At 44.3% G+C, this 27,985-nt stretch overlaps 1 pseudogene across 1 annotated transcript; it reads left to right on the forward strand.

Moving 5' to 3' along the window:
• Positions 1-108: 108 nt before the first annotated feature.
• On the forward strand, positions 109-27,952 carry LOC311150492 (occludin-like; annotated as a pseudogene). Its single transcript has 5 exons — positions 109-525; positions 1,464-1,612; positions 25,713-25,847; positions 27,238-27,425; positions 27,672-27,952. The product of its transcript is annotated as an occludin-like (transcript).
• The last annotated feature ends 33 nt before the right edge of the window (positions 27,953-27,985 follow it).

A 27,985-nucleotide genomic window follows, 5' to 3' on the forward strand; every position in this document is an offset into this window, starting at 1 on the left:
CTCTACCAGCTGAGCTACAGAGGTGGAATATTTCCCTTGTGATAGTTTCGTTTTAATGCTTGGTGCGTTTTATTTATGTAAACTGAATAAATTCTGGACTTCGGTGTTTTACCTCCTGCCCCTGACTCCTTCATTCACACCTCATCACACTCCTACATGACCCCCTACTCGTCCAAGTCAGCCATGATATCCATTGAGGCCATTAACTTCCTGGTTTCTCTGAGGTTCCATGTGGGGAGTTTCTCTCAGTCGCTTGCCATATGCGGTAGGAGGTTTTACCTGACCATGTTAATCTGTGATGTGGTCCTGGCAATGCTGCAGGGCATCATTGACATTGTATTTGGGATCGGGGTCAACCCCATGTCACAGAGCTCTCAAAGCATGCTCTATAACCCTATGCTGATGATGTGCCAGAACATCAAGGGAAGCCCCGGTCTGAGTGGGAGTGTGGGAGCGGGGTTCCCCGGGGTTTTCCCCATATACAACCAGTATCTCCAACACTACTGCTACATGGACCCTGAAGAGGTGGGTCTAAGCTAGGGCTGACACGGTAATTGTATAATTTTGTAACCGACGATTATGGATGAAGACATTAAAATATCCCACTGGGCAAAAACTGATTGAATCAACATTGTTTCCACGTCATTTCAACCCAAAGAATCTATGTGATGACATTGAATCAATGTAGAAAACTGATTGGATTTACAAAAAGTCATCAACGTAAGGGCATTAAAACGTTTTTTTACCCAACTTTGAACATAAATCCAATGACATGATAAAATGTTTTATTGATTTCACGTTGAATTCACGTTAGTTGAAAACTCAACCAAATGTAAATCAAAACTAGATGTTGAACTGACTTCTGTGCCCAGTGGGATATATATATGTTTTTTATGAACTTCATTTTCAAGTCAACAAACTTTACCTAAAAGCAGTAAAGTAAAAGTAAGTCTGGTTCACATCTAACATTCGATATAAGGAGAGATGAGAGGAGACAAAACTAGCCAGTTTTAGAAGTTTGTGTTGTGGAACATGCAGCTGATTGAAGACGGCTGGTTGAGTCCGTTTCCGTGGTAACTTAATAAAACTTTGTTGCTCCTTGTTTCAGCAAGGTTTTATAGGAAACTAGTATCATAAAATACCTTCAACCAATGGCTTACAAAAACAGGGCACACTCTGTGACGGTCAGGAATGGAGGAGAGGAACAAATGTGTGACTCCGTCACAACCCTAGTCAAATCTTTACTTCAATATACTGTACATCTTTACTTTGTAAACCTTCATAGTTTACTATTACATGCTATACAAATACTGTTGTCCCCTTTTTGTGTTTTATAAAGTTAATACATGTAAATCAGTGTGGCTAATTATTATATTGAATTTCTTTATAGATACTCTTTCATCACCTAAATAAATTAATAATCTGTAGTGATAAGAACACATCTAATCTATCCTTTGTTTCAGGCTGTGACATTGGTGCTTGGGTTCTTTGTAGTGGAGGCACTGTGTGTAGCTGCATATTATGCCTACAAAACCCACAGTAAGATAATGCGCCACGTCAAACCCAACATGATCTGGGACCGGTCACTGCTCAGGCCACCAGAGGAACATGGGTAAGTGGAGAATTCAATTTATTGTGGTAAATAGGGCCTGAAATTCCCTGCAATAGTCTCTTCCTACTCATGTTGGCCAAGGAAATCCTTAATGTGGTTGGTTGGTATAACTCTACTGAGCATACATATAAATGCAACATTCAAAAATGTCAATGATTTTACTGAGTTACAGTTCATATAATCAGTCAATTTAAATAAATTCATTAAGCCCTAATCTAAAGATTTCACATGACTGGGCAGGGGCATAAGCCCACCCACTGGGGAGCCAGGCCCAGTCAATCAGAGTAAGTTTTTCTCCACAAAGGGCTTTATAGAGCCCCACAGTAGAGGTGTCATAATACCCATAAAAACTAGCGGCCAAACAGGGAAATGTAGGCTTACCCTGGCGTGACATTTTTAACCATCTAAATCTCTCTTGGACATGGTGACTCGATCATGACTAGTCTCCCAGTCTCTCCCAGTTGAAAAGCATCCCCACAGCATGATGCTGCCACCACCATGCTTCACCGTACGGATGGTGCCAGGTTTCCTCCATACGTGACGCTTGGCATTCAGGCCAAAGAGTTCCATCTTGGTTTCATCAGACCAGAGAATCTTGTTTGTCATGGTCAGAGTCCTTTAGGAGCCTTTTGGCAAACTCCAAGCAGGCTGTCATGTGCCTTTTACTAAGGAGTGCCTTCCGTCTGGCCACTACCATAAAGGCCTGATTGGTGGAGTGCTGCAGAGATGGTTGTCCTTCTGGAAGATTCTCCCATCTCCACAGAGGAGCTCTGGAGCTCTGTCAGAGTGACCATCAGGTTCTTGGTCACCCACATGACCAAGGCTCTTCTCCCCAAATTGCTCAGTTTGGCCGGGGCAGCCAGCTCTACGAAGAGTCTTGGTGGTTCCAAAGTTCTTCCATTTAAGAATGATGGAGGCAACTGTGTTCTTGGGGACCTTCAATGCTGCAGAAATTTGTTGGTACCCTTCCCCAGATCTGTGCCTCGACACAATCCTGTCTCAGAGCTCTACGATTAATTCCTTTGACCTCATGGCTTGGTTTTTGCTCATTTCCAAATAATGTCCAACAAATTGAATTTACCACAGGTGGACCCCAATCAAGTTGTAGAAGCATCTGAAGGATGATCAATGGAAACAGGATGCACCTGAGCTCAATTTTGAGTCTCATAGCAAAGGGTCTGAATACTTGCGTAAACAAGGTATTTCTGTTTTCTATTTTTTATAAATGTGCAAACTTTTATAAAAACCTGTTTTTGCTTTGTCATTATGGGTTATTGTGTGTAGATTGATGAGATTCTTTTTTTATTTAATCCATTTTAGAATAAGGCTGTAACATAACAAAATGTGGAAAAGGGGAAGGGGTCTGAATACTTTCCAAATGCACTGTATGGTACAGAAATTAACATTAAATTCTCTGTCAACAGCTCCGGTGGACATTCCTGCAGTCAGCATGTCAATTGCACATTTGAGACATCTGTGGCATTGTGTTGTGTGACAAAACTGCACATTTTAGATTGACCTTTTATTGTCCCCAGCACAAGGTGCACCTGTATAATGATCATGCTGTTTAATCAGCTTCTTGATTTGCCACACCTGTTAGGTGGATGGATTATTTTGGCAAAGGAGAAATGCTCACTAACAGGTATATAAACAAGTTTGTGCACAAAATCTGAGAGAAATTGGTTTTTTGTGCATGTGGACATTTTCTGGGATCTTTTTTTTCAGCTCATGAAACATGGGACCAACACTTTAGATGTTGCGTTTATATTTTTGTTCAGTATATGTAACTAATTTATTTAATCACCCCCTACATCACAAAAATGTTATATTTGACCCAGTGCTCTACAATTAAAGGGTAGGAAGCATAAACGCAACCACATGTAACATATGGATTTGCAATACTGCAATAGTTACACCTCACTTTTATATTTTTGGAGTTATTACAATCAGAATTCCGAAGAATGCCGAAGTCATGTCAGAAAATGTTCCGGGGTGATGTAATATGGAGGACCTGGCAATTCAGCCTATTCCCTATAATGTAAACTCCAACAGAAATAACTTAATGTATAAATTAAACCAAATCGTTTGCACTCGTTTGAATTACACTGGTTTGAATTACATTTTTAGCCAACTTACAAGTAAATACTTTAAGAATGTATTGTTACAAATCAACATGCAAAGTTGCTAGCCAACTGGCCCTGCTAGCCTGGTAACGTTAGCCCTACCAGCCTGCTAACGTTAGCACTGAATTAGTCAGCCAGTTGCTATCAACACCTAGCTTACAGCTACATTTAAGTAAACCAAAGTTTTGGAAATACATCATGCCATCTAACCAGTTATCAAGGAATGTTACCTGCATATACAGTGGGGGAAAAAAGTATTTAGTCAGCCACCAACTGTGCAAGTTCTCCCACTTAAAAATATGAGAGAGGCCTGTAATTTTCATCATAGGTACACGTCAACTATGACAGACAAAATGAGAATTTTTTTCTCCAGAAAATCACATTGTAGGATTTTTAATGAATTTATTTGCAAATTATGTTGGAAAATAAGTATTTGGTCAATAACAAAAGTTTCTCAATACTTTGTTATATACCCTTTGTTGGCAATGACACAGGTCACACGTTTTCTGTATGTCTTCACAAGGTTTTCACACACTGTTGCTGGTATTTTGGCCCATTCCTCCATGCAGATCTCCTCTAGAGCAGTAAAAAAAAGTTCTATTTTGGTTTCATCTGACCATATGACATTCTCCCAATCCTCTTCTGGATCATCCAAATGCACTCTAGCAAACTTCAGACGGGCCTGGACATGTACTGGCTTAAGCAGGGGGACACGTCTGGCACTGCAGGATTTGATTCCCTGGCGGCGTAGTGTGTTACTGATGGTAGGCTTTGTTACTTTGGTCCCAGCTCTCTACAGGTCATTCACTAGGTCCCCCCGTGTGGTTCTGGGATTTTTGCTCACCGTTCTTGTGATCATTTTGACCCCACGGGGTGAGATCTTGCGTGGAGCCCCAGATCGAGGGAGATTATCAGTGGTCTTGTATGTCTTCCATTTCCTAATAATTGCTCCCACAGTTGATTTCTTCAAACCAAGCTGCTTACCTATTGCAGATTCAGTCTTCCCAGCCTGGTGCAGGTCTACCATTTTGTTTCTGGTGTCCTTTGACAGCTCTTTGGTCTTGGCCATAGTGGAGTTTGGAGTGTGACTGTTTGAGGTTGTGGACAGGTGTCTTTTATACTGATAACAAGTTCAAACACGTGCCATTAATACAGGTAACGAGTGGAGGACAGAGGAGCCTCTTAAAGAAGAAGTTACAGGTCTGTGAGAGCCAGAAATCTTGCTTGGTTGTAGGTGACCAAATACTTATTTTCCACCATAATTTGCAAATAAATTCATTAAAAATCCTACAATGTGATTTTCTGGATTTTTTTTCCTCCATTTTTCTGTCATAGTTGACGTGTACCTATGATGAAAATTACAGGCCTCTCTCATCTTTTTAAGTGGGAGAACTTGCACAGTTGGTGGCTGACTAAATACTTTTTTCCCCCACTGTAGCTATCTTAGCCAGCAAGCTAGCCAGCCAGCTAACGTTAGCTATTTAGCCAACAAGCTATTAGCCTAGCCAGCTTAGCCAACTACCACGGTTATGGTCAGCAAGCTAGAGCCCAACTACTGGAGACCAGCTACAACACAACTAAAACAACACAACTAAAACATAACCACAGATTAAAAGCAAAGAGAGAGCAAAGATTTACAGATTGATGGTTGGGGCCCATCCGATGGTAAAACATTTTAAAGAGTGCAGGCTGAGTTAGGGACCAAAGTGACAGGGTGGTGCTTCACCGGGACGAAATCCAAAATAGATAGATTCAAGATGTCGGTCCGCTAGCGCGCTAGCACTAAGCCAAGGTGGAAAAAGTTACATAACTCCCGTAGCCTACTTCACAGAGAACATACTGAAACGTTTACAAAAGAAAAAGGTACTGGGATTAGTGGGACTCTCATTTGTTTTTCAACAGGACAATGACCTAGTACACCGCCAGGCTGTGTAAGGGCTGTTTTACCAAGAAGGAGTGTGATGGAGTGCTGCATCAGATGACCTGGCCTCCACAATCCCCCGACCTCAACCCAATTGAGATGGTTTGGGATGAGTCGGACGGCAGAGTGAAGAAAAAGCAGCCAACAAGTGCTAAGCATATGTGGGAAAAGCATTCCAGGTGAAGCTGGTTGAGAGAATGCCAAGAGTGTGCAAAGCTGTCGTCAAGGCAAAGGGTAGATATTTTATCGACTCAGTGGGTTTTGTCCAACATGTCTCTGGACCTACTCACTGCCACGGTCATACTCTGGACCTAGTTTTGTCCCATGGAATAAATGTTGTAGATCTTAATGTTTTTCCACAAAATCCTGGACTATCGGACCACCATTTTATTACGTTTGCAATCGCAACAAATAATCTGCTCAGACCCCAACCAAGGAGCATCAAAAGTCGTGCTATAAATTCTCAGACAACACAAAAATTCATTGATGCCCTTCCAGACTCCTTCTGCCTACCCAAGGACGTCAGAGGACAAAAATCAGTTAACCACTTAACTGAGGAACTCAATTTAACCTTGCGCAATACCCTAGATGCAGTTGCACCCCTAAAAACGAAAAACATTTGTCATAAGAAACTAGCTCCCTGGTATACAGAAAATACCCGAGCTTTGAAGCAAGCTTCCAGGAAATTGGAACGGAAATGGCGCCACACCAAACTGGAAGTCTTCCGACTAGCTTGGAAAGACAGTACCGTGCAGTACCGAAGAGCCCTCACTGCTGCTCGATCATCCTACTTTTCCAACTTAATCGAGGAAAATAAGAACAATCCAACATTTCTTTTTGATACTGTTGCAAAGCTAACTAAAAAGCAGCATTCCCCAAGAGAGGATGGCTTTCACTTCAGCAGTGATAAATTCATGAACTTCTTTGAGGAAAAGATCATGACCATTAGAAAGCAAATTACGGACTCCTCTTTGAATCTGCGTATTCCTCCAGGGCTTAGCTGTCCTGGATCTGCACAGCTCTGCGAGGGCCTGGGATCGGGAGAGACACTTAAGTGTTTTAGTACTATATCTCTTGACACAATGATGAAAATAATCATGGCCTCTAAACCTTCAAGCTGCATACTGGATCCTATTCCTACTAAACTGCTGAAGGAGCTGCTTCCTGTGCTTGGCCCTCCTATGTTGAACATAATAAACAGCTCTCTATCCACCGGATGTGTACCAAACTCACTAAAAGTGGCAGTGATAAAGCCTCTCTTGAAAAAGCCAAACCTTGACCCGGAAAATATAAAAAACTATCGGCCTATATCGAATCTTCCATTCCTCTCAAAAATTTTAGAAAAAGCTGTTGCGCAGCAACTCACTGCCTTTCTGAAGACAAACAATGTATACGAAATGCTTCAGTCTGGTTTTAGACCCCATCATAGCACTGAGACTGCACTTGTGAAGGTGGTAAATGACCTTTTAATGGCATCAGACCGAGGCTCTGCATCTGTCCTCGTGCTACTAGACCTTAGTGCTGCCTTTGACACCATCGATCACCACATTCTTTTGGAGAGACTGGAAACCCAAATTGGTCTACACGGACAAGTTCTGGCCTGGTTTAGATCCTACCTGTCGGAAAGATATCAGTTTGTCTCTGTGAATGGTCTGTCCTCCGACAAATCAACTGTACATTTCGGTGTTCCTCAAGGTTCCGTTTTAGGACCACTATTGTTTTCACTATATATTTTACCTCTTGGGGATGTTATTCGAAAACATAATGTTAACTTTCACTGCTATGCGGATGACACACAGCTGTACATTTCAATGAAGCATGGTGAAGCCCCAAAATTGCCCTCGCTAGAAGCCTGTGTTTCAGACATAAGAAAGTGGATGGCAAAAAACTTTTTACTTTTAAACTCGGACAAAACAGAGATGCTTGTTCTAGGTCCCAAGAAACAAAGAGATCTTCTGTTAAATCTGACAATTCATCTTGATGGTTGTAAAGTCGTCTCAAATAAAACTGTGAAGGACCTAGGCGTTACTCTTGACCCTGATCTCTCTTTTGACGAACATATCAAGACTGTTTCAAGGACAGCTTTTTTCCATCTACGTAACATTGCAAAAATCAGAAATTTTCTGTCCAAAAATGATGCAGAAAAATTAATCCATGCATTTGTTACTTCTAGGTTAGACTACTGCAATGCTCTATTTTCCGGCTACCCGGATAAAGCACTAAATAAACTTCAGTTAGTGCTAAATACGGCTGCTAGAATCCTGACTAGAACCAAGAAATTTGATCATATTACTCCAGTGCTAGCTTCCCTACACTGGCTTCCTGTTAAGGCAAGGGCTGATTTCAAGGTTTTACTGTTAACCTATAAAGCGTTACATGGGCTTGCTCCTACCTATCTTTCCGAGTTGGTCCTGCCGTACATACCAATACGTACGCTACGGTCACAAGACGCAGGCCTCCTAATTGTCCCTAGAATTTCTAAGCAAACAGCGGGAGGCAGGGCTTTCTCCTATAGATCTCCATTTTTATGGAACAGTCTGCCTACCCATGTGAGAGACGCAGACTCAGTCTCAACCTTTAAGTCTTTACTGAAGACTTATCTCTTCAGTAGGTCATATGATTGAGTGTAGTCTGGCCCAGGAGTGTGAAGGTGAACGGAAAGGCTGGAGCAACGAACAGCCCTTGCTGTCTCTGCCAGGCCGGTTCCCCTCTCCACTGGGGTTCTCTGCCTCTAACCCTGTTGCAGGGGCTGAGTCACTGGCTTGCTGGTGCTCTTTCATGCCGTCCCTGGGAGGGGTGCGTCACTTGAGTGGGTTGAGTTACTGACGTGATCTTCCTGTCTGGGTTGGCGCCCCCCCCTTGGTTTGTGCTGTGGTGGAGACCTCTGTGGGCTATACTCGGCCTTGTCTCAGGATTGTAAGTTGGTGGTTGGGGATATCCCTCTAGTGATGCGGGGGCTGTGCTTTGGCGGAGTGGGTGGGGTTATATCCTTCCTGTTTGGCCCTGTCCGGGGGTTTCTTCGGATGGGGCCACAGTGTCTCCGGACCGCTCCTGTCTCAGCCTCCAGTATTTATGCTGCAGTAGTTTATGTGTCGGGGGGCTGGGGTTAGTTGGTTATACCTGGAGTACTTCTCCTGTCTTATCCAGTGTCCTGTGTGAATTTAAGTATGCTCTCTCTAATTCTCTCGTTCTCTCTTTCTCTCTGAGAACCTGAGCCCTAGGACCATACGTCAGGACTACCGGGCATGATGACACCTTGCTGTCCCCAGTCCGCCTGGCCTTGCTGCTATTCCAGTTTCAACTGTTCTGCCTGCGGCTACGAAACCCCTACCTGTCCCAGACCTGCTGTTTTCAACTCTTAATGATCGGCTATGAAAAGCCAACTGAGAGACCTGAGCCCTAGGACCATACGTCGGGACTACCGGCCGTGGTGACTCCTTGCTGTCCCCAGTCCGCCTGGCCTTGCTGCTATTCCAGTTTAAACTGTTCTGCCTGCGGTTATGGAACCCCTACCTGTCCCAGACCTGCTGTTTTCAAACTCTTAATGATCGGCTATGAAAAGCCAACTGAGATTTATTCCTGATTATTATTTGACCATGCTTGTCACTTATGAACATTTTTGAACATCTTGGCATGGTTCTGTTATAATCTCCACCCGGCACAGCCAGAAGAGGACTGGCCACCCCTCATAGCCTGGTTCCTCTCTAGGTTTCTTCCTAGGTTTTCGCCTTTCTAGGGAGTTTTTCCTAGCCACCGTGCTTCTACACCTGCATTACTAGCTGTTTGGGGTTTTAGGCTGGGTTTCTGTACAGCACTTCGAGATATTAGCTGATGTAAGAAGGGCTATATAAAATAAAATTGATTGATTGATTGATATTTGAAGAATCTCAAATATAAAATATATTTTGATTTGTTTAACACTTTTTTGGTTACTACATGATTCCAAATGTGTTATTTCATAGTTCTGATGTCTTCACTATTATTCTACAATGTAGAAAATAGTAAAAAATAAAGAAAAACCATTGAATGAGTAGTTATGTCCAAACTTTTGACTGGTACTGTATATTGTTTGAAAATATACAAATTAGGTGATGTCTCATTAAATATGTTCATATTTGCATATCACGCAAATACATTTTTCTGGACATTGGATGAATTCAGCCTAGATATTCTGGTTTCATTTTGTTAAGACATTCCAAACTTACAAATAGTCGATTGTGGATAAATACTTTTTTCATCTTTCTAACTGTAAAATACTAAAGAAAGGTACATAAAATGCATTTTTTGCCCTTTTTTTAACAGAAGAAAATTTAATCTAGAAAATAACCACACGCAATTTGGTTAATGCAGATGCTTCTGAGGCTGAGAAAAATGAGTTGATGTGTGGAAAAGAGTCTGACTTTCAGGAAATTGCAGTTAAAGACAAGGACACTGAATTTAGACTACCAAACGCCATACACCTATTTAGACTCAATCACCATCTCTTCAAAGTAAGTCACTACATATAGTCCAGTTTGTAACATTCTCTATGAAATGTGTGATTCAATGTAGTGAGTATTGAAATTATGGATGTATGTCCATTTAAAAGTGGTTACAATTTCTTACATTTTGATGACGGTAGTATGATAAACTAATGAAAATATACATTTTCATCAACTTTTTGACATTTGTATTTTTACTTTTACTGGACCAAAATACCCCAAAATCACAAAATGTATAAGTACATGCAAAAATGTCATTTTAGCCTGTGGTGCCTGGCCTTCATTCCTTTTAGGTCCCAACCTATCACCTGGACAGCTAAATAGATAGCAAAGGTGGATGGTCACCATTGGGGGATAACCTAAAGGTGATATCAGCTCTCAAGATAGTGGTTGGAAGAATAAACATAGCCTTGTGTTGTGATCATTGAGTGGCTGTAGTTTATGGAGTCACATTACCTCTTTTCACTGTCTCTCGGGTGTTTGTCTATGGCACACCTGGTTTCACTCGGATTGATCATTAACCAGCCAGCGGATAACAGGCATTTTTAGGACCCATATAAGGTCCTGGAGTCCTATTGTGACGTGAGATGTATCATTCATAAAGTCCATTTGTCATGAACCCTGCATCCTGAGTCGGTTCCTGCCTGTGTTGGCATTTTTCTGCTCGGAATCTCCAGTTTCCTGAGGGTTCGTGAACGCTCCCGGCCTGGTTGCCGGGCGACGTTGCTAGGCGGGAGATCTCCCGATTAACCGCACCTGCATCTCATCAGCGGTCTGCACACCTGGTCCTGATCTTCACCCTTCTTAAGCCCTGACCTGACATCCATTCCCTGCCGGATCGTTAGCCATGAACAGTATGTTTGTCAGTGTATCAGCCTTGGAGTTTCTAGCGTTAGTTTTGTTGTTTTGCACCTTGTTGGCTTGCCGTGTACTTACCTCCGTTTTGTTTCTATCTGCAGTCAATCTCCCGGAACCTTCACCCAACCCCTGCCTGGTTGTCGGCGGCTGCCGAGCCATTCTTGGATCTACCACTGCACCTCCACCAACTAATCTCCGCCGTCCGCTCTGTCCCCTGGATTATTCTACATCGTTTTTTGAATCTGTTAAATAAATACTCACCTTCGTTTCAACTCACCTTGTCCTGGTCTGCTTCTGGGTTCTGGCTTAGTAAACCGTGACAGAACGATCCGGCCAGAAATGAACCCAGCGGACCTGGACTCTGTTCGCCATGCCATTACCCATCAGGAGAAGATGTTGGGACAACATAGCACGGCGCTACAGGAGATAGCTTTGTCCGTTCGGAACTTTTCTACCAGTCTGACGAAGATCCAGGCTCAGCTCAGTTTGCCGGTGGAGAATCCACGACCGGTTTCACCCATCTCGCCTGCCGCTTCTGGAGCTGTGCCCTTCCGTGAGCCCAAGGTTCCGACGCCTGATAAATATGAGGGGGAGTTGGGAAGATGCCGTTCTTTCCTTATGCAGTGTGGATTAGTGTTCGATCTACAGCCCCACTCTTATGCCACAGACAAGGCTAGGATAGCCTTTGTCATTGGGTTGCTGCGTGGTCGAGCTCTGGAGTGGGCTTCAGCCGTTTGGGAACAACAGGACACCTGCATGGCCTCATACCAGGAGTTCACGGCCGAGATGAGGAAGCTATTTGACCATCCCGTCCGAGGTATGGATGCAGCTAGGCGCCTGTTTTCGCTTCGCCAAGGAACTCGCAGCGTTGCCGACTTCGTGAACGAGTTCAGGACTTTGGCTGTAGAGAGTGGGTGGAATGAGGAGTCTCTGCAAGCGGCCTTTTACCAGGGGCTGTCGGAGCAGCTCAAGGATGAGTTGATCTCCTATCCGGAGCCTAGTGACCTGGACAACTTGGTAGCCTTGTCTATTCGGGTGTATAACCGAGTTCGAGAGAGAAGGAGGGAGAAGCAATGGGGCCCGTCCACTTGTTCCCGGCGGTCGTCAAACTGCTCGGCTCGCTAAAGTTGGGAGGACTTTTAGCGAGCCAGTTTCAACCTCTCAATACCTCTGTCAGACCCCGTTTCCCGGCTACCCTCATGAACAGGAATCAGAGTCTAGCGATTAACGCTTTCGTCGATTCAGGTGCCGATGGAAGCTTTATTGATGCCGAAGTGGTGGAACAGCTGGGGCTTTCCAAGGAGCGATTACCGGAAGCCATTGAAGCTACCACTCTGAACGGCAGTAGTCTGGCACGTATCACGATGAGGACTGAACCGGTTAAGATGCTGTTGTCAGGGAATCATTCTGAGGTGATCTCATTCTTCATTCTGCCTTCTTCCCATGTTCCTCTGGTCCTTGGATACCCCTGGCTGAAAGAACACAATCCCACGTTCGATTGGGTGACTGGCAAGGTAACTAGTTGGAGCCTTGAGTGTCATGCTAACTGCCTCAAGACTGCCTGTTCCCATTCTGTTCCCAGTCAGGTGATTGAGGCTAGACCCCCAGATTTGTCCCTGGTTCCCGAGACATATCACGATTTGGGGGAAGTGTTCAGTAAGCAGAGGGCTCTGTCACTCCCTCCCCACCGACCATATGACTGTGCCATAAACCTGTTCCCTGGAGCTGTCTATCCCAAGGGACGGTTATACAGCATCTCCCGACCTGAACGTGAGGCTTTGGAGACCTACATCAAGGAGTCCCTAGCAGCTGGTCTCATTCGTCCCTCATCATCACCCCTGGGGGCAGGATTCTTCTTTGTGGGTAAGAAGGATGGCTCTCTTCGACCGTGTATTGATTATCGGGGGTTGAATGATATCACGGACAAAAACAAGTATCCCCTGCCCTTGATGAGCTCTGCCTTCGACTCCTTACAGGGTACTACTGTGTTCACCAAGCTAGACCTACGCAATGCGTATCACCTGGTCCGGATCAGAGAGGGGGACGAGTGGTTGACGGGTTTCAATACACCGATGGGTCACTTCGAGTATCAGGTGATGCCGTTTGGACTGACCAATGCTCCAGCAGTGTTCCAGAGTATGGTGAATGACGTCCTGAGAGATATGATCGGTCTCTTTGTTTTTGTTTACCTGGATGACATTCTTATCTTCTCGAAGGAACCTTCCAGCCACGTCCAGCATGTCAGGCAGGTTCTGCAGCGATTGTTGGAGAATCGCCTGTTCGTGAAGGCCGAGAAGTGCGAATTTCACGCCCACACTACATCCTTCCTCGGGTACATCATCTCCAGGGGAGAGATTAGGATGCACCAGGAGAAGGTTAGGGCGGTTCTGGAATGGGCCCAGCCCGGTACGAGATTGCAGCTCCAGAGGTTTCTGGGGTTTGCGAATTTCTATCGCAGATTCATCCGGGATTACAGCCGTGTGGCCGCTCCTTTAACTGCCCTGACTTCCAGTACCAGGACCTTCAGTTGGAACCCTGAGGCGGACCGAGCGTTCCTGGATTTGAAGAGGCGATTCACCAACGCACCGATTCTCTCTCAACCTGACACGGCCCGTCAGTTCGTCGTGGAAGTGGATGCGTCTGATGTGGGGGTTGGCGCCATCCTGTCCCAGCGATGCTCCACTGACGGGAAACTCCATCCCTGCGCCTACTACTCTCGTCGTCTTTCGTCTGCGGAGAGGAACTACGATGTGGGTAACCGGGAGCTTCTCGCGGTGAAGCTTGCCTTGGAGGAGTGGCGCCACTGGTTGGAGGGGGCGGAGCAACCGTTTATTGTCTGGACCGACCACAAGAATCTTGCTTACGTGCAATCGGCTAGACGTCTCAACTCCCGTCAGGCCAGGTGGGCTTTGTTTTTCGGACGCTTTAATTTTTCCCTGACGTTCCGACCTGGGTATAAGAACGGCAAGGCGAACGCCTTGTCACGGATGTTCTCCAAGACGGAGGAGAGTGGGGCCAAGACCGAGACGATTCTTCCCCGGAACTGTGTCGTGGGAGCAGTTATGTGGAGGATTGAGGAGGAGGTTATGGCGGCCCTTCGGACGCAGCCCGGTCCCGGTAACGGTCCACCCGGTCGTTTGTTTGTGCCTGAGTCGGTTCGTTCTGCTGTCCTCCAATGGTCCCACGCCAGCAAGATGGCTTGACACCCTGGCGTGGCCCGGACGATGGCGTTACTTCGCAGACGATTTTGGTGGCCGGCCATAGGAGAAGATACTCGGAGGTTTGTTGCTGCCTGTCCAGTGTGTGCGCAGAATAAGAGTGCCAACCGGCCCAGCTCTGGACTACTTCACCCCCTCCCTATTCCCCGGCGACCATGGTCGCATCTGGCCCTGGACTTTGTCACTGGGTTGCCCTCTTCTGAGGGGAACACGGTCATTCTGACTATCGTGGACAGATTCAGCAAGTTCGCCCACTTTGTGCCCATTTCCAAGCTTCCCTCGTCCTCTGAGATGTCCGAGATCCTGGTTAGGGAGGTTTTCAGGGTCCACGGGTTGCCCAGTGACATAGTTTCCGACCGTGGCCCTCAGTTTACCTCTGCTGTCTGGAAGTCTTTCTGTTTGGCCATTGGAGCTACAGTCAGTCTCACATCTGGTTTTCACCCCCAATCTAATGGTCAGGCGGAGAGAGCCAACCAGAAGATGGAATCCACGCTACGCTGCCTTGTCTCCTCCAACCCCACCTCCTGGGTCTCTCAGTTGCCTTGGGTTGAGTATGCCCACAATACTCTCCCTACATCTGCCACTGGGATGTCTCCCTTCCAGTCCCTGTATGGCTACCAACCTCCCTTGTTTCCTTCTCAGGAGAAGGATCTCTCAGTGCCCTCTGTTCAGGGCCACATTCGTCGTTGCCACCGGACCTGGCATCGGGCCAGAAAGGCCCTCCTTAGAGTTTCTGACCGGTATCAGCTCCAGGCGAATCGTCGCCGGATTCCCGCCCCCACCTATACCATCAGAGATAGTGTCTGGTTGGCCACACGGGATCTTCCTCTGCGGACTGAGTCTAAGAAACTGTCACCGAAGTTCATTGGTCCATTTGTGGTGGAGAAGGTGATCAATCCTGTTGCGGTTCGACTCAAGTTACCTAGAACGCTCAGAGTCCATCCCACCTTTCATGTCTCCTGCCTCAAGCCTGTTCTCCTCAGTCCTCTGTTACCCCCTCCGCCTCCTCCTCCTCCCCCTCGGATGATCGGAGGTGGTCCTGCCTACACGTTGCGCCGCATTATGGATTCCAGACGGCGGGGCCGGGGTTTCCAGTATCTCGTGGACTGGGAGGGGTATGGTCCTGAAGAGAGGAGTTGGATTCCTCGGCGCCAGATTCTTGATGCTGACCTCCTTCGTGACTTCTACCGCCTCCATCCTGGCGCTCCAGGTAGTCCGCCCGGTGGCGTTTGTCGGAGGGGGGGTACTGTCATGAACCCTGCATCCTGAGTCGGTTCCTGCCTGTGTTGCCATTTTTCTGCTCGGAATCTCCAGTTTCCTGAGGGTTCGTGAACGCTCCCGGCCTGGTTGCCGGGCGACGTTGCTAGGCGGGAGATCTCCCGATTAACCGCACCTGCATCTCATCAGCGGTCTGCACACCTGGTCCTGATCTTCACCCTTCTTAAGCCCTGACCTGACATCCATTCCCTGCCGGATCGTTAGCCATGAACAGTATGTTTGTCAGTGTATCAGCCTTGGAGTTTCTAGCGTTAGTTTTGTTGTTTTGCACCTTGTTGGCTTGCCGTGTACTTACCTCCGTTTTTTTTCTATCTGCAGTCAATCTCCCGGAACCTTCACCCAACCCCTGCCTGGTTGTCGGTGGCTGCCAAGCCTTTCTTGGATCTACCACTGCACCTCCACCAACTCATCTCCGCCGTCCGCTCTGTCCCCTGGATTATTCTACATCGTTTTTTGAATCTGTTAAATAAATACTCACCTTCGTTTCAACTCACCTTGTCCTGGTCTGCTTCTGGGTTCTGGCTTAGTAAACCGTGACACCATTAGTCATTTCATGGCTGTGTAGTCACTAAATGGTTTCGGCCAATCCTGGCACTGTGTTGTTTGAACAGTTATATGGCACACATTGACCATATGGAAATAGTTGTTGTGCATTAAATTGAAAGAGCCATTGACAGTTTGTAAAACATGAATCCAAACAGAAAGATGAAAACAGAGCAATGAAAAAAATTAACTATTCCCTCATTCAGACATTCTATTTTTAACGGCTAACAATTCACAGAGGTACTATAACCTCATAGTTGTGGATATGGTAGCAATAGCTCCTTGTGAGGAGTGACCTGGGTAACACTTTTCATTTTCATTTTTTTCATTTTTCATCATTTTAAGGGGTCCTTATAAATATTGAAGTTAATTGTAATAACTCAAAGTTACCAAGTAGCGAATGTGTGTTACCATGCTTGTTGCAAATGTGCAAGTTTCCACCAATTTAGTGTTTTGTTTCTTCTCAGCTGCATTCGATTCAGTAACAACTGTCACAAGGTTGTCATCTCTCGTGGACAGATGTGCTGGGTGTCCGAGATTACAAAGGTTGGAGTCTCAATAGACTCTAATTACCGCCAGTGAATGCACTCTTCAAAATCTCCACTCAATGTTGTTGCTAGCACTTGCCTCCAAAAAGTGTACCATCTGGCTTAATTAGTTGAGTTTACAGAAACAGATCAGATATAGGTCAACCTCATATGGGTGTCGTCCCAGATTATAATTACAAAATTAACTCATAATTAATGTGTATGTTACCCATTATGACAACCTGAACCTCCTTGCCATCCAAGTGGGACAATAAACACACACCGTTTTAAATTACACACAGCGTACTGTAATATGTAATATCATATTAAATGTAATATTTACCTAAGAAAATTGAATTACTATTACTATAGTAATTACGATGTAATGACTATGTAGCTAGTTAAAATTAAGTGTATCTTGAGAGGTAATTACTTGTAATTACTGTGTACTTATATATAGTACATTACCCATGCTGACAAACTGGTCCTCATTTGAAGGTTTCCGGAGGTACCATCCAAGTGGAAGGATTAACACACTAGTACAACACAGAGTACATGTAATATCTGCCTAAGTACAATGTAATTACTAGGTACACAGGATTTAGCTAGTTACAATAAAGTGTATCTTGAGGGCTACTTGTAATTATTGTGAACCTACAGTGCATTCGGAACGTATTCAGACCCCTTGACTTTTTCCACATTTTGTGACATTACAGCCTTATTCTAAAATGTATTACATTCTTTTTTTCATCATCAATCTACACAATCTACACATAATGACAAAGCGGAAACAGGTTTTTAGACATTTTTTCAAATGTATTATAAATAAAAAACTGAAATACCTTATTTACATAAGTATTCAGACCCTTTGCTATGAGACTCGAAATTGAGTTCAGGTACATCCTGTTTCCATTGATCATAATAATAATAATAATAATAATAATAATAATAATAATAATAATAATAATAATAATAATATGCCATTTAGCAGACGCTTTTATCCAAAGCGAATTACAGTCATGCGTGCATACATTTTTTTTTTTGTGTATGGGTGGTCCCAGGGATCGAACCCACTACCAATCATCCTTGAGATGTTTCTACAACTTGATTGGAGTCCACCTGTGGTAAATTAAATTGATTGGACATGATTTGGAAAGGCACCCACCTGTCTATATAAGGTCCCACAGTTGACAGTGCATGTCAGAGCAACAACCAAGCCATGAGGTCGAAGGAATTGTCTGTAGAGCTCTGAGACAGGATTGTATCGAGGCACAGATCTTGGGAAGGGTACCAAAACATTTCTGCAGCATTGAAGGTCCCCAAGAACACAGTGGCCTCCATCATTCTTAAATGGGAGAAGTTTGGAACCACCAAGACTATTCCAAGAGCTGGCCACCCGGCCAAACTGAGCAATCGGGGGAGAAGGGCCTTAGTCAATGGTGCCGGAGAAGATGGCTGCCATTTTACAGCCCTCTAACCAATTGTACAATTATGTGTGTTTGTCCGCATTATTTGTAATTTATTCTGTACATAATGTTTCTGCCACCGTCTCTTATGACCAAAAAGAGCTTCTGGATATCAGGACAGTGATTACTTACCTCGTATTGGACGAAGATGTTTTCTTCAACGAATCGGACGCGAAGGATATTCTACAGGCACCCGACAAGGATCAAATCCCTGTCATTCGCATGAGAAAGAGACTGAGATATCGTGGACGTAGGTCGGGGTGCCTAGTAAGAATCCGACGGCGAGCGAGTAAACTGCCTCGTCCATCAATCCTATTAGCCAATGTTCAATCATTTGAAAATAAATTGGACGACCTAAGATTAAGGTTATCCTACCAATGGGACATTAAAAACTGTAATATCTTATGTTTTACCGAGTCGTGACAGAACGACGACATGGATAACATACAGATGGCAGGATATACGCTACATCGGCAGGATAGAACGGCTGACTCCGGTAAGACAAGGGGTGGCGGTCTGTGTATATTTGTAAACAACAGCTGGTGCATAAAATCTAATACTAAGGAAGTCTCGAGGTTTTTGCTCACCTGAGGTAGAGTATCTCACAGAGATGGAAACTCAAGCCTGAGACTCGGACTCGAGTCGCACTTAAGTCGCAAAGAAAATGACCTGCGACTTGACTTAGACTCGTGATCAATTGACTTGAGACTTGACTTGGACTCTAGATGAGAGAGTTGTGAACAATGCAAGTCAGTACTGGGATAAGTTTTTGTTGTGCATTCTGTCAGATAACATGGAACAGGCGGCATTGTAACAAAGAGAAAGTAGTTTAATACAGAGGGCTCAAAAGCGTTCTAGAACGTCTGTGTCATTTGTACGTCACTGTAGTACTACAGCTAAACAATTGTAATCAGCAACAATGTCATCAGTTGGTGAGGCTTTCGTTATTCAATTTGGTTACAAGAACCTGCAGTATAATGCCAGTGGCAAAAAACGAAATGCTGTTTGCTAAACGTGTGGAATTAACATTAAAGATGATGGCGCAACCACCGCGAAAGGTCAGTTAGGCTAGCTAGCTAACAACGTTACAATGTGGTTAGACTAATAATAGCCTGTTTAGCAGATGCCAGCTTGATATAGCTAGCTTTCTTGTGTGTCATCTTTTAGCTAACAGGAAATGTATTACTGTCTAATATTTCTTGAAAGGTTAAGAGGTGGGTTGTCAGATAGCTAGGCCTACTTGTTAGCAGAGATTATTAAGTTACATCTCGGCGATATGCATATCACTCTGAGATGTAATATACTTTCTGTTGTAGCCTGGTCCTTGGAGGTAACTTACTATAAAACGAGAGTTCAAAGCATGCAACTTCTTGGACATTTCTGCTGAAAAATCCCATAGACCATATATATTTGTTTGTGTCCTTGTACTTCCATCTCAAGTCAACAACAAATATCCATCATGTTGTTCATCTGCAGGTTCACTGAATTCTGCAAAGCAAAGGTGGCCAGCGCAGGGACAGAAGGACAGAGCAGCATTGACTCATTCTTGACCACCACAGGTGTCCATGTGTACAGCCAGGGCCACCCCAGGCAGAATGCCATAACAGAGGCTATACTGCAAGACCTGATCATTTCCTGCAACCTGTCTATGTCCTTAGTGGACAACCCTCACTTTAGGCATTTCATATCAGTGGTAGATGACAAATATAGACCAGTAAGTAGGCCCACGTTGACCAGGCACCTGCATGACTTAACACTGAACAAAAAGGCTACAATCAAAAGTACCCTAGAGAAGACAGAATCAATGTCTGTCACTGTAGATATATAGACTGACAGGACCATGAGGCCCTTCATGGGAGTAACGGCCCATTACATGGCCATGGAAGAGAAAAAACTCCCAGACTGGAGTCAGTTCTGTTGAGCTATGATAGATTCACAGGGTCAAACACTGGGGAAAGAATCAGAGATACATTTGAAGTAATATGTGATAATGTTGGCATAAAACATAAATTAGATGATATCATATGTGATAACGCTGCAAATATGAAAAAGGCCTTCACAGTTTGTTTCCCAAAAGCAAGTAATGATCATGATGATGATGATCATGATGTGGATAACCCCAGCCTATGGGAAGAATTTTGTGAAGAGTACAATGCTGATGTTGAAGCTATCCAAACCAACTGCAGGCAACAGCGCTTACAGTGCTTTGCCCATTCATTACATATGGTGATTAGAGATGGACTAAAGGAAACAAAAATCATAAACAGTCTGATTGCTAAGGTAACTAAACTTTGCAGCTTACTACATACTACCTGTGGTCTGAAAGAAGCATTTGAAGCTGAGTTCGGAGCCAATCGTAGTATCCCTGCTGCTGTGTCTACCAGATGGAATCCCATCCTCTGCCTTGTTAAAGCAGTCACCAATCTGAATCAACAAAGCCTCAATACTCTACTTGAGGCCCAAGGACACAAGGAGCTCTGCTTATCACCAAGGGAATGGAGCCAGCTATTGGAGCTATTGGAAATTTGGACTGCAGCAGTCACTCAAACGCCGATTCCAGGGGGTGTTTGTGAATGTCAAAATGGAGCACTCGGATGAACAGTCAACAGAACTTCCATTTGGTGACAATGTATACATAATGGCTACACTGCTGGACCCATCTTTCTGCCTGTTCTGGCTTGATCATGATGTCCTTATACCACATGAAGATAAAGCTGAATTGAAGGAGAGTCTGATTGGTAGGTACAATGCATTGCAACATGCAATGTTTTCTATGTTACTTGCATTCAAATAATAATGATTTGTTTTCATGTACAATATATACTGTTATATTCTTGATTATTTACATAATTGTAGGACTTTTTTTTTTACCTTGTTTTGGCTGAGGCACGGAAAGTCACCGTTACGGAGAGCAGTAGTGGAGAAGAAGAAGAACAACCACCTGCCAAAACCTCCAGACTGTTCTCTGGCTACCGCAACAAGATCAGCAAGATCAGCAAGATAAAGTCATCTGTCAGTGCAGAGATTATTTGCTACATTCAAGTAACTTCTGATGAAAATGAAGTTGATTGCTTGGATTTTTGGAGAATCCATGCCAAATACTTTCCAAAGCTCAAGCATATTTTAGGGATAAAGGTCATTACGTTTGATATATAGGACACTTTAGTAGTGCAGTTATTGAACAGTTGTCATTCATTTTAGTTTACATTGATACTTGTAATATATCTTCCCTCACCTACAGATGTTCTGTTTGTGTGACAGAATGAAGTGAAATATAGACAATGGCTGCCACAAAATACCATGCACTTTAAAATGTTATGTTTGCTTTTTTTTCATATCCAGTACAGTTACTTTTATTAATGTAAACTGTCTACATTTTGATTTAAATAGTGCATGATGTGCTTTCTTTCATAAAAGTGTGGACTAATGAACAAGGGAGTCTCTTCAAATAATTTACAAGGTTTATAGACCTAACCACAGCAGGCAGAAAGCCATTGCCAAAAGGGACTTGAGACTTGACTTAGACTTGGCCCTAAAAGACTTGAGACTTGACTTAGACTTGGCCCTGAAAGGCTAAAGCAGGAAGCACCAGTGACTCAGTTAATAAGGAAGTGGTCAGATGATGCAGATGCTAAGCTCCAGGACTGTTTTGCTAGCACAGACTGGAATATGTTCCGGGATTCTTCCGATAGCATTGAGGAGTACACCACATCAGTCACTGGCTTCATCAAGTGCATCGATGCCGTCGTCCCCACAGTGACCGTATGTACATACCCCAACCAGAAGCCATGGATTACAGGCAACATCCGCACTGAGCTAAAGGGTAGAGTTGCCGCTTTGAAGGAGTGGGACTCTAACCCGAACGCTTATAAGAAATCCCGCTATGCCCTCCGACGAACCATCAAACAGGCAAAGAGTCAATACAGGACTATGATTGAATCGTACTACACCGGCTCTGACGCTCGTCGGATGTGGCAGGGCTTGAAAACTATTACAGACTACAAAGGGAAGCACAGCCGTGAGATGCCCAGTGACACAAGCCTACCAGACGAGCTGAATCAATTCTATGCTCGCTTCGAGGCAAGCAACACTGAAGCATGCATGAGAGCATCAGCTGTTCCGGATGACTACGTGATCACGCTCTCCGTAGCCAATGTGAGTAAGACTTTTAAGCAAGTCAACATTCACAAGGCCGCAGGGCCAGACGGATTACCAGGACGTGTACTCCGAGCATGCTCTGACCAACTGGCAAGTGTCTTCACTGACATTTTCAACATGTCCCTGACTGAGTCTGTAATACCAACATGTTTCAAGCAGACCACCATAGTCCCTGTGCCTAAGAACACTAAGATAACCTGCCAAAATGACTACTGACCGGTGGCACTCAAGTCTGTAGCCATGAAGTGCTTTGAAAGGCTGGTCATGGCTCACATCAACACCATTATCCCAGAAACCCTAGACCCACTCCAATTTGCATACCGCCCCAACAGATCCACAGATTATGCAATCTCTATTGCACTCCACACCACCCTTTCCCACCTGGAACACCTACGTGAGAATGCTATTCATTGACTACAGCTCAGCGTTCAACACCATAGTGCCCTCAAAGCTCAGTCCCCTCCTGTACTCCCTGTTCACCCATGACTGCATGGCCAGGCACGACTCCAACACCATCATTAAGTTTGCCGACGACACAACAGTGGTAGGCCTGATCACCAACAACGATGACACAGCCTATAGGGAGGAGGTCAGAAACCTGGCCGTGGGGTGCCAGGATAACAACCTCTCCCTCAACGTGATCAAGACAAAGGAGATGATTGTGGACTACAGGAAAAAAAAGAGGACTGAGCACGCCCCCATTCTTATCGACGGGGCTGTAGTGGAACAGGTTGAGAGCTTCAAGTTCCTTGGTGTCCACATCACCAACAAACTATCATGATCCAAACACACCAAGACAGTCATGAAGAGTGCACGACAAAGCCTATTCCCCATCAGGAGACTGAAAAGATTTGGCATGGGTCCTCAGATCCTCAAAAAAATATACAGCTGCACCATCGAGAGCATCCTGAATGGTTGCATCACCTTCAGGTATGGCAACTGCTCGTCCTCCGACCACAAGGCACTACAGAGGGTAGTGCATACGCCCAGTATATCACTGGGGCCAAGTTTCCTGCCATCCAGGACCTCTATACCAGGCGGTGTCAGAGGAAGGCCCTAAAAATTCTCAAAGACTCCAGCCACCCTAGTCATAGACTGTTCTCTCTGCTACCGCACGGCAAGCGGTACCGGAGTGCCAAGTCTAGGTCCAAAAGGCTTCTTTACAGCTTCTTCCCCCAAGCCATAAGACTCCTGAACAGCTAATCATGGCTACCTGGACTATTTGCATTGCAAATTAAAGTAGTGAAACATTACAAAAGTTATCATTTTTAGATAAAGTATACTAAATATATTCACGTTAGCAAATAATTGATTAAAACACACTGTTTTGCAATGAAGGTCTACAGTAGCCTCAACAGCGTTCTGTAGGTTATCACCATGGGGTAGCTGGAGGTCAGCTAGTTTCCGTCCTCCTCTGGGTACATTGACTTCAATACAAAACCTAGGAAGCTCATGGTTCTCACCCCCTTTCATAGACTTGCACCGTAGTTATAGGCCCCGTGTAGCTCAGTTGGTAGAGCATGGCGCTTGCAACGCCAAGGTTGTGGGTTCGATTCCCACGAAGGGCCAGTATGAAAAAAATGCATGCACTCACTAACTGTAAGTCGCTCTGGATAAGAGCGTCTGCTAAATGACTGTGCATGTAATTATGACAACTTCCGGAGGACGTCCTCCAACCTATCAGAGCTCTTGCAGCATGAACTGACATGTTGTCCACCCAATCAAAAGATAGGAGAATGAATCTAGTACTGAAAGCATAAGCTACAGCTAGCTAGCACTGCAGTGCATAAAATGTGGTTAGTAGTTGACTCAAAGAGAGAGAAAGACAATTTTTGAACACATTTATTTATTTTAAGATGAAGGAGACGCAAGAGAGAGAGAGAGAGATATTTTGTTGTATTCTTTTCACTTTCAGTTTCACTTAGCTAGCGATTGTAGCTAGCTAATTTAGCCTACTCAAACACCCGGCTCAAACAGAGAGGGATGCTATGTTAGCTAGCTGGCTATGGCTATCCAACATTGGAACTCTTCCAAGTCAAGGTAAGCTTTTGGTTTCATTAATTTATTGCCACCGGTGCCCGCTGGTTTAACTGCTAAACTGCTTGCTGACTGTACACTGTACTGCATGATTGTAGGGGGTTTACTAATGTGTTAGATCTAGTAGCTATGTTGACTATGACGTTGGCTACTATGGTGACAACGATGTAGGCTGTGTGTAGCGGTTAGAGGTTATGATATGAAGGTTTGGCTTGGAAAGGTTTTTTCGCCTGGTCACAGACAACTGATTTGTATTGTGCTCTGAAGTCCACAAGCTAAGGGAAAAGGTGAGAGGAGGAGATCGCGTAGATGCCTGAAGGAATTATACAACAGGCAAAAGGATCATGCTGTTTGTATGTGGTTTGAATTGATTTCTTTCACTAGACAGTGCCTTTGAGGTTTTAAACATACTCCAGTTGGGAACAGTAATGGCGCGCAGCCCATCTGATCCATGCCATAGACTCCTAGTCTCACCAGACTCTGTTGTCTATCTGCTCCCAGTGATTATGTTTTAGAGAAGTAGGTCGTTGCTGGAAGTGCTTGATGTTGGGTTGTGGCATACAAGGACAACTTTGGTGTGTATTATGAATCTACTTACAGCCTTTATGAATTTATTAAAGGTTCCTATAAGGAGCCTTGACCTTCAGTTCTTATGACTGCTTGTAGCAAGTCTTAGAAGGTACTGTCTATAATGCATGATACACAGGCGTTTCAAAAAAGTGTTATCAGAAAGTCCTGTTGTATTTGTTCATTTTATCAGATACATTTGGTTGATTCTCTTCCGTGCTTACTCAGAGGTTCTGGGGAACTCCAAAAATAGTTTCAACTTCACTTCTCTCTGCCCCTGGTGATGCAGAAAGACACTCTGCCTTCATCGCTCACATGACCCTTCCTTCCATGCAGAAAGTAGTTCAGTGAATTTCCAATCCAGGTTTCTGTGCACCGCCTCCCCCCTGAGTGACTGTGACTTCCCTTCTAAGAATAGAAGGAAAGAAAGGCTTCCAGGCAAGACACTGATCATCCCAGACACCTGGAGGAAGAGACTTTTGGCCCCTGAGTTTGATGGATGTTGGAGTTCATTTTCAGTCAGAATGTCTCACTTTGACTTGGGCTGTTTTGGGAAGTTGTGTGTGCGTGTCTGTGTGTGTGTTTTCATTGAAAAGGGCTTGTGTTGTTTGTTCAGTGTACTGTTGAACATCTATAATAAAAAAAAACAAGTTACCTGGCATGCCCTACTCTCCAGTTCTACTCTCTACTGCTCTTATGGTGTATAAGTGGTGCACAGGCTTAGACCTGAGACATAAGACCTAATGAGAATGCCCTTGACATTCTGGTCAAGATGCATTTAAGTGTCTACTGCGACGTTCTGTTTCATAGCATTCGTGTTGAACAACATGGCATTTTATTTTGAGGCAAAACACCCTCACAAGCACAAAAACAAATATGTATGAAATATTTAAACAATTACCAATGTTATTATGTTGTTTCAGGTGGACTATGTTGCAGAGTACTACTGTGGTCCTATCAGAGAAGGCTGTCCCTGACCTCAGGATAGAGAACAGTGTTGTCTCCAACGGAGCCGGAAAAGTCTGCATCTACAGTGAGGAGACCTACAATGGCAATGTGTGAGTCAAAAGGCGTGATACTGTTTATACTGAACAAAAATATAAATGCAACATGTAAAGTGTTGGTCCCAGAAATGTTCCATACGCATGGAAAGCTTATTTCTCTCAAATTTTGTGCACAAATTTGTTTACAGTCCTGTTAGTGAGCATTTCTCCTTTGCCAAGATAATCCATCCACCTGACAGGTGTGGCATATCAAGAAGATGATTAAACAGTTTCCAGAGAATTTAATGTTAATTTCTCTACCAATGTCATTTTAGAGAATTTGGCAGTACGTTCAACCGGCCTCACAACCGCAGACCACGTGTAACCACGCCAGCCCAGGACCTCCACATCCGGCTTATTCACCTGCGGGATCGTCTGAGACTAGCCACCTGAACAGCTGATGAAACTGAGAAGTATTTCTGTCTGTAATGAAGCCCTTTTGCGGGTAAAAACTAATTCTGATTAGCTGAGCCTGGCTCCCCAGTTGGTAGGCCTTGCTCCCAAGTGGGTGGGCCCCTGCCCAGTCATTGAAATCCATAGATTAGAGCCTAATTTATTTATTTCAATTGATTGATTTCCTTATATGAACTGTAACTCAGTCAAATCGTTGAAATTGTTGCATGTTGCGTTTAGATTTTTGTTCAGTATAGTTTAATTATAGTGACCTATAGAACAGAAATGAATAGTCCAGTCCAGGTAAATAGGCTAGTCTGGGGAGGATAGTCTCGACCCAAAGTTCCTATAGTCTCGATGTAGAGTAGATAGTCTCTAACGGGGGTGAGTTACCATAGTGTCTACCTATAGTGGATAGCCTCAACCCAGGGTGAATTGCCTTAGTCTTGGCCTAGTCAATTAGACCAAAGTTGTATAGTCAATAGTCACAATATTCTTATTGGTAACAATAATATTACCCCAATCCACAGCTGTAAAGTCTGATTAGAAACAGGAAAACGATACAAAAACAGCTCATAACAGTTTGAAAATGAATTCATTATTTTTAGATGTTCTCTGCCTAGTGGTTATCAACGTGTCACCTTCCACCTCTGCTTTGTTGTCAATCCAAAGAAATGATTTTCCCATATCAACGTTCATGCAGTATTGACTGAATGCTCTAAATAATAACACCATCATGTTTTCATGTTGTTTTAAAGGTTGTAAAGCTGTGAACATTATTCCATAATCCAGTCTGTGTATTTGTAAAGAAAGATTCCAGTTCCATGTTTTACACAGGACCAATAGTTGTGCTTGGAAGCCCTGTGAATAACCATATAATGCCAGCATACTCAAAGTAAAGTTCAACTAAACTATATCAAACGCCCGACCTCTTATAAGCATAAATAATCAAACATAAAGAGGGACGTTACAAAGGTTAACAACTTTAGTGACAGTTTGATATTATCTCCAGTTACTATGACAACACCAATGGACGTGTGCCTATGGGGGCAGAGAGCCTGAGGAAGACCCCATTCACAGGGAGAGGGAACGGGAACCTACCCCCCCTTCACAGGAGGAGACCCAATGTGAGACCGGCTACACCACTGGTGGGGATACTGGTAATGAACTGGACCAAGACCAACGTGACCACTTGCATAGGTGGGCCATATTTGTTGGTTGGATGGATGGATGGATGGATGGATGGAACAAGGGATTGAGCGATAGATTAAACATTAAAACAGACAGACAGCATCCAACCATTATCTGCTGTGTGTGCTGTTTCAGCCATGTCATATGCTAGTGGGAAAGCATGACAGAAAGCGCTACATTCAAGATGCCATTCAAGAAAATTGCAGTATTGATCAAAATGTGTCTCCTTTTTTCCTGTGTAATGTGTCTCTTCAGCATGTACCCTGAGATAACATCAGACAGGCAGACAGTATAAGAAAGTGTTTGACTCCTACCTGGTGAGCTACAAGAGCCCGTGTGCCGAGATCCATGACATCAGCGACCAGATGCAAAAACTGAGCCGAGAGCTGGACACCCTGGACATCTGCTATTTTTTAGCATTCTCCTCTATATCTCAGAGAGTGGCTGATGAATACAACCGGCTAAAGGACCTGAAGTGGGTGAGTGAAAACTGCCCCAGGGGGGCATACCTCATGTTACTGTACATCAAGGATTAAGCACTATCCTATATTTTCCAGCAGTTCTCGACA

Source organism: Coregonus lavaretus, assembly GCF_964263955.1.
Source record: "Coregonus lavaretus genome assembly, chromosome: 23".
NCBI lineage: Eukaryota > Metazoa > Chordata > Actinopteri > Salmoniformes > Salmonidae > Coregonus > Coregonus lavaretus.